Raw genomic sequence first — 14,000 nt, forward strand, 5'->3', positions numbered from 1 at the left:
ATTACAGTCCTTAAGGTGGAAGATAAAGATGATGACTTTGTCCGTGTGTTTCTTTTTTTTCAAGAGTGCAGCTTTTACTAGGAAAAAAACGCGCCCTGTATCTATGAATGATATCTTTTTTTTAAATTAAAACACGGAAAAAAGAAGGAAAAAAAAAGACAAACTATAATAGAGGTAAAAAAGTAGGTATTAGCCAAAAGAGTGCAATTCCAAATAAAGGAAAATCACAGAATCTTATGACTTGTTAACTGGGGGCTGAAGGAGACTGTCAGCCTCGCTGAAGGAGCACAGTTACCTGAAAGTCAATGAGACCCTGAAAGCTTAGAAACCCTGCGAAGCCTATTCCACCACAAAAATCTAGCTCGTAGCCAGAAAAAGAAAAAATATTAACCAGGCAGACCCTTTCACAGAAAATAAGTGCCAGACGCACAAACCTCAGCCTTGAAATCCGCGGGAGACATTAGTTAAAGTTGCAAAGGAGATCCTGGGAAGGAAGGCAGTGCGCTGCCTGTCGAGCGAAGGTCAGCAAAGATAAAGCGAAAGGCTCTGAGGAATGAAGGGCACAACGCTGCGCTGATGTTGGATAAAGCCCATCGCGCAGGCACGTGAAGTCCCTACCACGTACAGGACGTAGCAGCGCAAAAGGACAGCCCCAGTGATCCCCGTTCACGGAAAAGCTATCTCATCGTTCACGGGACAAGAAAAGAAAAGGAGAAGAAAAACAAAATGTTAGGACACCCCTGGCTATATCAGCTATTTTAGCCAAAATATTTGCATAAATGTATACGTAGGGCAAATAACTTCACTAGTTAGCTGAGGAACAAAAGATGCAGGAAAAAAAGACAGCACTGTGAGAAAGGACAAAACTTATTACGCAATGAATTGACCCATGCCCGGAGCCCTTGCCCACGTCCGCGCGCTGCTCTGCCTCCCCGGCTCTGCTCCGACCTCACCGCCGCTTCGCCGCGTGCAACTGGGGCACGTTTCCCTCTGCAGCTGCTCCCTTTAGCTGCTTCCTCTGAAGGCCAGTGCAAAAGCAGGATGCAGGGATGCAGTTATTTTAAGAGAAAAGAGTTAGGCCTTTAGTAACTTTTTTTTTAGCAGCCCATACTTTCCTGTATTTCCTCTAAATTCTTACCGGTTCTTCATGAAAATTATTATGGATATATGTGTGTGTCTATAGTATACGCATAGATGCAAAAATAAATTTGTCCAAGCTGGCTTTCTCATGGAAATTCTATTATTTATTCACATGGCTACCAAAATCACTATGCGTAGGCGTTATTTGTGGAACTTTATAGGGAGGCACATAAGTAAAAACTTGCGCTGAACTAATGTCCTGGTAAAAACTATACGCTTACCTTTACTTCGCATCAGAGCGTGTTTTCAGCTGCATATTACAATACACAAACATGATAATGTGAATTTCATGCCAATGTCTATATGAAAAATATATGAAACTTTGTCTAATGTTTGATTAATAATCTGACTTTGTCCAGAGGAGCTGGAAATTCTCAGAGGTTTTATGACTCAATGAAGAGCCAACAAATTAATAACTTTGTTTCCACAGAAACAGAACTTAAATAGTTTCAGAAAATTCATCACTCTGGTATTATTACTACAGCAATTAAGATGCTTTTCCCATTTGTTTTTTAGTTGTTATTTATTTAAAAATAGCTGAATTCATAGTAGGAAAATAGACTATCTTGATGCATTTCCATAGTTAGGTAGCCCAGAGGAATTAATACCTACTGAGTTAAAATACTTTCCAACCTTGTAGCATTCAATAACAGAGAAGAAAAGGGTAGGAGAGAAATTCAGTAGGATGTGTGATAATGTGAGACTATAATGCTCAAGAAAAGTTCACACTATTGTCCAATCCTATAATATAAAGGAAAAGGCATTATGCTTATTCCTAGCTAATAATAACAAAAATTAAGTTTTCATTTTTTCCAGTTGATTTTGAATACACTATGCACTTCATGGTGTGCAATTCTTACAGAAGAAACTTAATAAATTCGCCTTCATTCTTTTTGTAATAATAGGCAAAGACCTACCTGAGGTTCACTTGACTGAGTACACAGGATTATACAGAAAAAATCATGCAACCACTTTTTGTCCTACTTGTTGGAGCAATACATAATGCCATATCTTTTCCTTTATTTTAGACCAGTTGCTTTTGTTTGCCTAACTCACAATCTTTAATGGCCATGACAAATGAAAAGGGAAGTGTAATTTACCCTTTTTTGGATCTCGGTGAATCAGATTCCCAGGCATTCAAGCTGTCCAAAGGCACTTTAAAATCCATGCACTTCCCTACTACCTCTCTGGCCCTTATCACTTTTCAACATTGTTTATAACCATGTCTTAGCTGTTTTATTTATAATGTCATCAAGTCTAGGTTGCTATATTTGTTATAGGTGGCTGTGCTGCTTTTTCTTCTGTTTTTGCCTATGCCTTCAAGGGATGTTAGAAAAATGAAATATTACTTTTCCGTTGTTGAACAACAACCTTAAAAGTCAGATTCCATGGTTAGTTATTCCAGTGGATATTCATTGTAACATCCCTTGTCTCACTGCTGTATCTGTAAAATATATTTGTCTCTGTATGCGTAAATATTAATAGAGAAGAAAACTGATAGAAATTAAATTCTGCTAGTTATTCGGAAAAGCATCTCTCTCAAGGTATAGTGAGATTGAAACATATAGAAAAGGACCATTTTCTCAGTGTATAACATACAACCTATGAATAAAAACTGTTTCTATTTTTCCAAAGGAACAGAAAATTAAAGGATATTATTTACAAGGAAAATCATCCTTCTTTTCCTAAAAAGTGAGCTAGTACAGAATATACCTCAGTAATATTACTCTATGTGCACTTAACAGAGGTAGCCTCTCCCTGATATAGTGCATGCAAACTTGCCGTGTAGAGTGCAATTTTTATATCATGCTCATCATCATAACAGACATGCTCCTTTCAGGATTTACATTACAAATGCATATCATTTAAGAAATCTGCTGGACAAAGATAGAAAATTTGGAGAAGTTAGTGGAAAAAGCTTCAAATAAATTTTTGTGTATGGCAGAAAGAGAGCTTTAATAAGACATTATAGGATTAAGCACTCAAAAGACAGGAAATGGAAGAATTATAGTTGCTTTTTCAACCTTAATTTGCCACACTTACTGATAAACTTTAAATCTAGGCCTTACTTGAATCCAATCCGGTATCAATGAGGCCGTTACTGAGATACTTCACCAATAGCCTCCCATTAGTTGGTTATATATAGCTTTATTTTCTGCTGGATATTTATTGCATTCAGGGCACAAAATATGTACACTGCTCACTGAATGAAAGTAATTTAATTTCTCTCTTAAGCTTAACATTAAACATTAGGTCTTCGTTATTATACTGTATTTGAACTTTGCCTTGGATGCTCAACATCTCATGGATCTTTCCTTTGTGCTTAGGGATCTGCATGTTTTATAAGCCTCCTTGATTATTGTGAGAAGAAGGAGTATTAATGTTTCAGTTTTATAGATCATTCTGTTCTGCTAGTATAAGCATTTCTTTTGATTGCCCTGAAGCATTATCAGGCAAACTCTGTGGCTGCATTTGTTTTGAATATATAAAATGCTACCAATGACCCAGGGCTGGATCTCAAGAGGAGCTGGGCCTTAGGTAGACAGAATTTGATTGGAAATTTCCTATTTGAAAAGAAAAAGAGGAAGCATTACTCTGACAGGCTCATTAAAATAGGTGAATGTGTAAAAATTCTCTGGGGTTTGGAATATTCAAGGAAATCTGGGTGAGACAGATTAGTATCTCCAAGGCAAGGCTATGCTCAGTACCACCCAATAGATCTGCCCCAAGGGATCATATGGATAATAATTATCTAGCTATATGTAGAGTATGCATGCATGTCCCTGTAGGCATACTTACCTAGAGCACAATGGTCATAAAATTAGGAAGAAGTCAGTCCCTAGCAATTCACATTTGAACCAAGAATGGATCTTCAGGCTTACTGCTGCTTAACAAAGTGCATAATTTCACTTTTACTCAGAAACTATTTTACAGAAATTGGCATCCCTATTACTAAGCTAATAGAAAAATTCCAATTGGACTCTACAAGATTTTTTCCTATTACAGTAACATTACACAGCTCCACTTAGTAAAAAATGAGTGCTTAAACCTTCTGACAGTGTCCTCGCTGAACTTAAATTCCATTCGACGAATAAGTGTCTGTGAGTCTGAAAGAGGATGGGGTGCTTAACTCCTCAAAATGCATAGACTAGAGATGCCTTGCAGCTGAGCAGGGGCTGTGAACACACAACAGAAGTTTTATACATTTGGGAAAGCCTCTGCTCTGAGATAAAATCCTAGGCCCACATTCAGTGGGAATTTTGCCGCTGATTTCAACGCGTCCATGATTTCACTCCATCTTTATTCTGAAGATTGCAAACTACTGACACGTAGCCATAACATTGGCACCTCATATCTTCACAGCAGGACAACAAGCTTGGAAAGAATTATAGTGTTTCACTTTCCCATTTAGGACACGAATGCAAAGAAACACCGGCTCCGGTGTCATGTGAGACCTCCTGCGCCTGCTTTAAAGCTGGAAGGGTACAAGTCCACAAGACGAATAAGAACAGATTAACTGCACACTTCCCCCGACGGCAGGATTTGGGATGGGATGCATTATCGGTCTCCTTGTCAAACTCTTAGTTGAGTGTTTGGTTTTACATCCTTGGCCCTCTTTTCAAATAACACTGTTCGATGGAGTTACATCCTTTACATATTATCAGTCCAAATAAATCTCTGTCTAGGCACTGCTGAAAGTTGTTAGAGCCACACAGGTGCATCTATGCACGATCTAGCTTGGCCTTCCCCGCGTGCTTGCCTCCCCACGCAGTGTCCCCAGATCTGATAGCCAACTTATTATAATCAAGATACTCTCTATTTCTTCCAGAGGCAAATTCCTTCCTGTTCTGCAACTAGAAAAGATCAGTAATGACAAAGTGAGTTATTGTCAGGATCTGACTTCCACTCCAAGCATAACTTGGGACTGATATATCCTATTGTTATATTTCTCAATCAGATCTGCAATATTGTTTAGTCAGTGACATGAAAAATGTGCTCTAAAACTTCACAATTCACAGCAATTCGTTCTGAGTGCTGACATGGTTGAAATCATAACGCGGTATAATATTGTTATGCAGGAGAAATACAGCGGGTCTAATTAAACTCCCTTTTAATGCTACATTCATCCTTACTAATCAGGAATTTGGGACTCTTAAGGTAATATCAAGGGAGGTTAATATTGGTTTCTGCAGCTTATATGACTATGCGAAAAATTCTCAAGTCTATCATATATAGGTTTCATATCAACATATTAAATATGATTTATGCCATCAAAGTAGAGCAGATGGAAAATTTTAGGCATACGATCCTCTGGCGTGTATTGTCAAGAGTGACAAAGGCTGGCCTCACATAGCCGGGTTCCCCGTAAATTATGAGTCACTGGATTGAGAATTCCTGGGACTGCTGCTCTAGGTAGTCTTTAATAATTTGATTCATACACTCCTCCATTTTCAGAGACTAATCAAAGAGAGAGAAATTAACTCTTTACTCTCAGGAAAGGGATATTGCTCTTCAGCAGACCTACCTCAAAGAGTTTGGGTGAAAATTTGCTCTCTGGTGGGCCTCCTTTTCTAAGAGGGAAGGGTAAGAAAAAATAGTCAGGTACTTAAGACTGAGGTCAGAGGCTAGGTGCTTACAGAACTACCATAGATGGAGAGGCCTGGAGATAGGTGTATTCTGAAGTTTTAGCATCTCAATAACAGTTAATTTATTATGCACTTCATGTGGTCATGGTGCTGTAATACCTACCTGTTCGTGTCCCTAAATCTTTCTCCCAAACCTTGGGAGCAGCTAGGAAGAACCAAACCGCCCTACAACGAGGCCTCAGCACAGAGCGGCGAGCGTGGGAAGCCACCCCCTCCGCCCTACACCCCAAAGCTCAGCTCAAACGGTACGGATGGCATTTGTCTTGTCCTACAAGAAGCACTAAAAATTAAGATATATAAAAACAAACAAGATGGGAAGAGGGCTATCATCTGCCCTAACAGTGAGGTGGAGAATATCAATAAGAAGAGGAGGAAAAGAAATAACCAGGGAGTGAGCCATGTTCATCACTAAGAGAAGCACCAGAACCAACTGAGAAATGAAGGACTCCTAGGGACTCCTTGAAGTGCTAGGTGGGAAATATAGACATATTTACCAGAAATTAAGTAAGTTAGGACTTGCCCGTGAGTAGCAAGAATGACAGGTTTTGGGAAGTAGGCTATCAACATCTGTTCACCACCCAGAGGAAAAGAAGGTCCTGTAACAGTACAGCTCCAATGTTGAAGCTGACAGCGTTGAAAGTGGCTTTCCTGAGTGGTCAGCTTTAGATGCTGTCCACAGCTTTTATAGGACCTGCTTTCCAGATTTGGCAGATGTTTTAATTCCCCCTGGCAGTGGGACTTTACTCTGGTTATTTATTCTCTTCAGTCTCATTTCAGTAGTTTGCTCCCATCAGAGAGAGTCTTTCACCAGCTGCTTCCTCCAAGTTAATTCAGACTCAGTGATCTGTCCACACAGTGCTAGCCAGCTACAAATCATTTTTGGAACAGCAGAAATGGGGTCCAATTTTATTCTCAAGCCATTATCACCTTCCTGGGGTTACATCAGTGCAAATACGGGTATGAGAGAAAAATAAAGGAGGTGTGGTACTACTCCAGAAGTAAGTTTGCTCCTTTCCCATCTTGCTGTAGGCCTAAAGAGTTTGCTGTATAGCAAAAGAAGGGTATGTTTACTTGGCTATTTAGTCAACACAAGGTAGAATTCAGTGTGGCCAAAGAAACAAATGAAAAAAGTAATGAAAACACATTTTTTCATTCATTTTCCCTTCAGATACTAATATTAGTCTAATTACACACTATATATCACAGTGATTACCAACACCACTCTAGTATTAATATATTTAAAACAAGTGAGAAGACTGTTCTGCAGAGTGCTATCAAGCTAATAGTTGACTAGTGAGTATGTAGAATTACAGGTGATACTTGCAGCACGAGGGAATTGGCCAGGTTCTTTATTTTAGAAGTGATTAAATCTCTCCGTTTCCTCCATTGCCTGCCTACCCAGACACATGCAGCTCTCCAGTGTTACTGTTTCTGTGCTTTTGCAGGAAGGACAGAAGAAGAAAAACTTTCTGCTTAGAGCAGGTTCCATCTCTACCTGGCTTTCCTTCTAATTTAAAAAACAAAAACATAGAAAAGAAAAGAAAAGAAAAAAGAAAACAAAAAAGAAAAGAAAGGAAAAGAAAAGAAAGGAAAAGAAAAGAAAAGGAAAAAAAAGGAATTTGCACTATCCAATATACAGCAACTTCAGATCTAGAGATGTGCTCCAAATTCCCAATGGCTGGGTTCAGGCAGGCCATAAATAAAACTGCAGAGCCAACTCAAGATGCTCTTGGGTGTAACTTGCAGAGAAAAACCCTGGCACCGCATGCTGAGAGCAGAGCTCAGCCAGCCATTTATAACAATACAACTATTCTTCTGTCTGCACAAGGAAAACAAATCTCCTGTTGTTAGGAATCAAAGACAAGTCCTTCAGCCTTTAGGAGACATATTTAACAATGACTAAGCATGTTACTTCATAAGCATTCATTCTTTAAGACTTTCTATCCCTCTCCTATTTTATAGTACTTCTGTAAAGTGATTGCAGGGTCTCCCAAAAAGCAGGTTTATCGACCACCATCTGCAGCAGAAGTGCTTTAAAAAGGCTTGATGTGTGTCACCGTATGCAAAATTGATCCCATAAGTGTTCATGAGGAGCATGATCTGGAGTCCCATCCTTCTTCAGAAGGGGGGCAAGATCTCTGAAAAAGTCCTGATGACAGACACGAAAAAGGCTTTTTGAACTGTCTTTGCAATTCATGGCTTATAGGTTCACTCCACTTAGTGGTGGTGATTAGCAGCGAAAAGAGGAGCAACAGAAGTAAACTATTTCTTGCTTCATTCCAGTGAATTCTCCTCCAGTTTCTCAAATATTTGAGATGTGGAAGAAACCCACTGAACTATAGATCCCACTTAGCGTAGGTTCAACGCTATTTTACAGAAGCTTAGGCAATCACTTCATTTTTGGACGCAGAGGAAGCGAACCACGGCTGACTTTACTTCCAGCAAATGTTGGAATGTTTGCACTGACATCAGCCAACTCCACTAATGAACCCCAAAGTTACGATGACGTCATCTAAAGCAAAATTTGGCCCACTAGTAGAAGTTCCCATTCCCAAAGTCAACGGACAGCAGCTTTTGGTGAAATGACAAATAAAGAATCGTTTTTAATTTCGTGTCTGTGAGGTTCAGCATTAGCATCCCCATATCTGCCTGTTGAGGATGAAGCCTCACTGCTATAAAACCATGGACTGCAATACAGAACATACACTTTATGCGAAGAGAAACAGAGTCTGTCCACCTTTCAGATCAGCCAGCAGCTGTTAGTTAGAAATGATGATGATAACAAATATGATTTTGCTCCCATTTCCAGAATAGCAGAGCTATCAACACCCCAGAGAGTGCAATAGCAGTGCTATGGCAGCCTCGGCTCCTGGCTGCAGGGTCATGGGCAGCCAGGTGGCCGGATCCAACAGGTTATTCATACCTAGAATGATTCATCTCAGACAAATAGAGACTGACTATTTCATATCTGTGCCTGGCCACTAAATCAGTGAGGCAGTGAGATATGGAGAACGGCATCAAGTGTAAGGTTGTCCACTTCTAGGCAAAAAAGGGCTTTCAAACTACAACAGTTGACATTTCACCGCTAAGACAATGCACCTTAATCTAGGCTTCCAGAAAGCATGCAGACTACATGGGGTCAGCTGGAATTAGGTGCAGATTAAAAAAAATCACACACACACACACACACACACACACCCCTTAGTGACATATATTGCTTCAGATACTTAGGGCAATTTTTGTATTCCTGTGAAACTTGCTGCAGTTCGGGCTCCATTTCTAACTTCTCCAGCTTCAAATACTGCATTTTAATTACATTTAATGAATTAGATATGCTTTAGAGCTATAATAACTTTTCTTGTGAAGATATTTCTGAAGCATTGAGTCACATCACTTACTGAGAATAAATACTGCAATAATATATTTACATAAATAATTTAAAATCCAAGAGCACAGTAGGTAATAAAAATATATTGCCATGATAAACCATGAAACCAGAGAAGAACATTGCTTTAATTAAAAATTACAAATACACTGCCATAAACAACTTATTTACACGTAGCTAAAAGTCTGACTATTGAATATCTTGGACTTGTTGAATTCAAAAAGGAAAAAATACTTAAGCCAATGTCTCCACACAGGCAAAATATTGAGGACCGTAACTGTGTTTAATTAAGATCTACTGTTAATAATAGATTTCAGAGAGTGAGGCTCTTCTTTTAATTTCCCAAGGTAGAAAATGTTATTAAATTTGGCCTTTAACTTCTCATTGACATGTACACTTGAAACTTCTGATTAAAATTTCAGAGGTTGGGAAGAGGCACCCAAAATTAAACTCTTAAATCTGGCACAAAAATAACAATGATCCCTGATTAAGAAATCAAATTTCAGAAACTTCATTACTGTTCTATTAATAAATTGTTGGGTTATAATTAATATGGGGCCTGCTGGATTTCTTTTTTCTAAAAAAGTTGGAAACTGTAGAGGGAATTAAGTACTTTAAAAAATAGGTCAGTGAATCTAAAGCATGTGATCCCCCTTGAACAGGTTCCTTTTCTCTCTGGGCATGATCCCAGAGGAACAAACGCTACTTTCCACTACAAAGTTACGTACTCAGGAAGACCCACTGATTCGGTCTGCCCTTTCCTTTCCAGAAGGTCCGTAGTCCAAAGCTCACTATACTCATTGCAGACCTTTCCTAGGGAATTACAGGTTTGGGTATAGCTGTGAAAGTCAGGCTTAATCTAATGTGAAACAGGTATGATTTAGAGTAAGATTAAACTTGATGCCTACATTATTTAGCCGCTCAATATGAGAATGCAGTTCTTGTTTCCAGGATGACGGGTCTACGCTGAGCTTCTTTGAAACGTCAACGTCACGAGACCAGAGCAGAGCTGACACCACGCAAGCTCGCTGCTAATCATGTGCAAACCGATAGCTAGGCCTGAAGTTACCTGCTTTTGAGCCTCACAAATACTTGAAGTCATTTTTTTTTTTTCAGTGTAATACATTTTTGCCAGCTTGTTTGAGCTTTTAAATGAAATTCTTTCTCGGTCTGCAAAAACATTTCAAGCTGAAGAATGAGAAAGAAAATTGCTTCAAAAGTACAGCTGTCTTTAGGAATCTTTACAAAGTAAGCCACATTTTTCAAAGAGATAAGTAATTTGAATCTGATTCAGACATGCAATGTTCAAAGAATAAATTCAATCTAGATTTGGACAATGGCTCAAAAGGTTTCAATACACCATATTCACAGTTCTTGAAATGCATTTATGACGCTCTATCTAGTAGAGTAACTTAATTTCCTGATTACAAATAGTCATCAGCCCCTCCTACAAGTTTATATAGCAAACTAACCAAAAATATCCCTTCAGTTAAATAGATTTATATCTCAGTTGTCATAGGCTGAAAATAAAGAAGGTAACATTAATAATTCTCTGATGTGATGTTGTTTGCATCCTTTGGTACATTTTGAACAGATATATACCATGTTGGGGATAATGGACATTGTTCACACAGCACATGTAATAAAAATCTGGTATTCATTGCATCTGGCAGAAACAAAGCACTAATTGCTTATGGTCATTGATATTTAGAGTAATATCTTGTTTAAAACTCTATGTTATGCTTGCTTGGCCTGTATTTTATCAGTGTAACCACAGTAAGTGCTCTCATGGTATAATTTATAGGAGTATAGCCTGAGAAGCATGGAGTTTGCTATGTAATCTCCATAAGGCAGGTATTCCTGAGCAAAAGCCTTAACTAGCACAACCAGCAAAGCTCCACTGGCAAAAGCCCTGGATCTAGGCCAGACTATAAACACACACCTGCCCGTAGAAATTTAACAGAAAATATTTCTGCCAGACACCAATTGGTGAGCAGCTTTGGCCTCTATACATGAATTTTACACTATCCTAATTGCAGATGCTGTTCTCATACACTGTAAAGCTTTTTTTTTTAACCACTAACTGCTACATGTTTCAATAATACTTGTCAGTGTTAAAAGCATCTTTTAAAATTCTATTTTATATATTATGCTTTCCTGTTATTTTAGCAAAAGGAGGATATATAGAAAGTCAAATCAGCCTTTCTTGAATCATTCCATTATTTTCCAGATTTCCATTACATTTGCATTATTTCCTCCTAACTTTATACAGCCATTTAAATAATTTCTGTATGTGATCACTCTTCATTTCCAATCCAAACTAACTCAGTTCTGCTCTTCTTTTCTGCATATGTAGCACGAGAGAAGGGAATCTTGTTTTGGGGCTAAAAATCCTCCAGGTCTTGGCCCTGCAGATATGACCCACATTAAGCCTTGAGCTCTGGGAAACTCCTGCTTAGCTGATAGGACTGTAATATTCTAGCTTTGAGAGTTCCTTTGCAGCCAGCTTTGAGATCTGGTGGACTGCAAAATTGTTGATGTTATTTTGCTGGTTACACAAAATACTTAAAACCAATTTAGAGTTGTCAGTGGTTCACTGATATTACCTAAAATTTTTGTTCCAATGTAATCACTAGAAATTCAGCAAAATCAGTAGATCAAACTGAGAAATGTAGATAATAGCTTATAGATTGTTGGTTTTGAGAAGCAAATCTGTGTATTGTCTTGACATTTCCCTTTTAGCATTGCAAAATCTACTATCACAAATACTTAATAAGACTTTTCTTATCTTCCATGGAAATATTTAGTTACGAATAACTTCAATACTTATGTTTCTTAAATTCAGTCCCAATCCCACATGGAATAAATATCTTTTTCCTACATAAACCGCGTTCTGAATAATGCAGCTGAGGGTCATACTGCTGTTATCTGACATGCAATAAAAATTCCATAGTTTGTCCATCCATCAACACAAATCTCTATGACAACAGTGGATGAAATAAAAAAATCCCTGGAGCAAAAACCAAAATTAAGGATGAAAAAAGAATTCTGTAAATAAATACATTTATAAAACAAGGGAAATGACATCTGCTAAGAACCATCCTTCAGAGAAACTGATATTTAAATGGTAAAGCTGAAAGGAATTCTTGATAGTGAACTGAAATATTCATACTCTGTTAACTAGCTATTTTTGAGGCGATGCAGAGAATTCAAACTTCTGATTATCTGCCTTGCCTTTTTCCTCCTCCGATGCAGATGAGCACAGCCACCTGTTTAAATTCAACTGCACATCATTGTAATCCAAGGCTGTCAGTGCAGTCCTTTGCAATGGCATGCTTATCAACTTCTCTTACTGACATAGAACATCTTCAAGATCAGTAGCATTCTTTTTCTGCAGAATAGTACACGTGTCAAATGTGCACAATCACTGCTAAACAACGCTGGGACGGTGCAGAAATCTACTGCCGTGGTACAGATTGACAGTGTGCACTGTTCAGGCAAAGCTTTGAAGTCATATTCACAAAGATATTTAGGCCCTTATATACATCCATTGAGAACTAGGGGAAATTAGACTCTCAAATAGGAATCAAAAAACTAAGCGTAGATTTAAATTTTAGCTTTAGTGGCTAAACAACAGTCCTCAAATGCTAAAAAATTCTATCTGTAAAGGTAATTTAGTATTAGACAAGAAAGTGATTGATCTTTCATGAAAAAAAAATCCTAAACCAAAATAAAAAAAAAACAACCCAAAAGATAAGACCAGGTGTATCAAAAATTACTACCAAACCTTCATGAAACATGAAGGCTATTTCATACAAGACAGTGTTTGCAGTGGCACATGATGATAAGGTCTTGCCCAGTGGGTCACAGCCTACACTAGCCCAGAGAGACAAGAAACAGTGCTGAATCTTTCTATGGTCTTTTTGGAAGCAGAAAATGGCTAATAGAAACTTTTAATAACGGAAATCTCCGTAACTGGAAATGTTTATGGGACACAGAAGATAGCTGCTTGTCAGCTGTGAGGGGCATCCCTCACATGCCCTCTTCCATGTCTTTAATGTCCTACATCGCATTTAGCTTATGAATCCACAGCTTACATAATGCACTTGCCGATGCCTCTTTCAGCACTGCAACTCTTAGCATCATCTGTAACTATTTTCCACATCAGTTATAGGGAAAGGTGAGCCAATTCCTTAGAACACGTTTAATTTTTTTTCCTCTAGTAGGCCAATGATACACTGAAATGAGAATATAGGAAATAAAATGCGACTTACCTGTGAATTTTAAATTTTTGTCCAACTTACTATACATACAGATAGCACTTTCTCCAATAAAAGTAATATACCTTTGAATTGGCAAAAGAGCGTTATTTTTTTCACAGTAATGTTCTGGAAAGCAGTACTACCTTATTATCATACTAGTAGGGCATAACCAGCACCCTTACACAGCCTCAGCAAATTTAGATTAGGAAAATAGCACTCACGGGTCACAAAAGAGCCTTGTAATAGATTCTCCATTCTTTAAATATAAGAAAATGACACCACTTAATACGCAGAATTGCTCCTCATAGTACAGCAATTCGTGGAATTACATTATCGTAGCACAGAAATCAGCATTTTCTTGTACTGATATCGGCAAGGCCAACTCTAAGTTTACTGAATAACACCAGCGTTTCACTGAGGAGTATTTTCTCTCTTTTAGCCCTTGCATATAGATGGACGATCATTATTTCTCTAGGGGATGTTAGAAATGATACTAAACCGACTTAATCCATATGCCAAACAGGTAAGTGGTTTCTACAGCAGGTTTGCAACTTTTACATGTTTTCT

At 38.2% G+C, this 14,000-nt stretch overlaps 1 protein-coding gene across 2 annotated transcripts in view; it reads right to left on the reverse strand.

The window, feature by feature from the left end:
• CDH13 (cadherin 13) overlaps nucleotides 1-14,000 on the reverse strand; it is a 505,047-nt gene that overhangs the window by 50,879 nt on the left and 440,168 nt on the right. The window lies entirely within an intron of this gene.

The sequence above is a fragment of the Struthio camelus genome, chromosome 10, assembly GCF_040807025.1.
Source record: "Struthio camelus isolate bStrCam1 chromosome 10, bStrCam1.hap1, whole genome shotgun sequence".
NCBI lineage: Eukaryota > Metazoa > Chordata > Aves > Struthioniformes > Struthionidae > Struthio > Struthio camelus.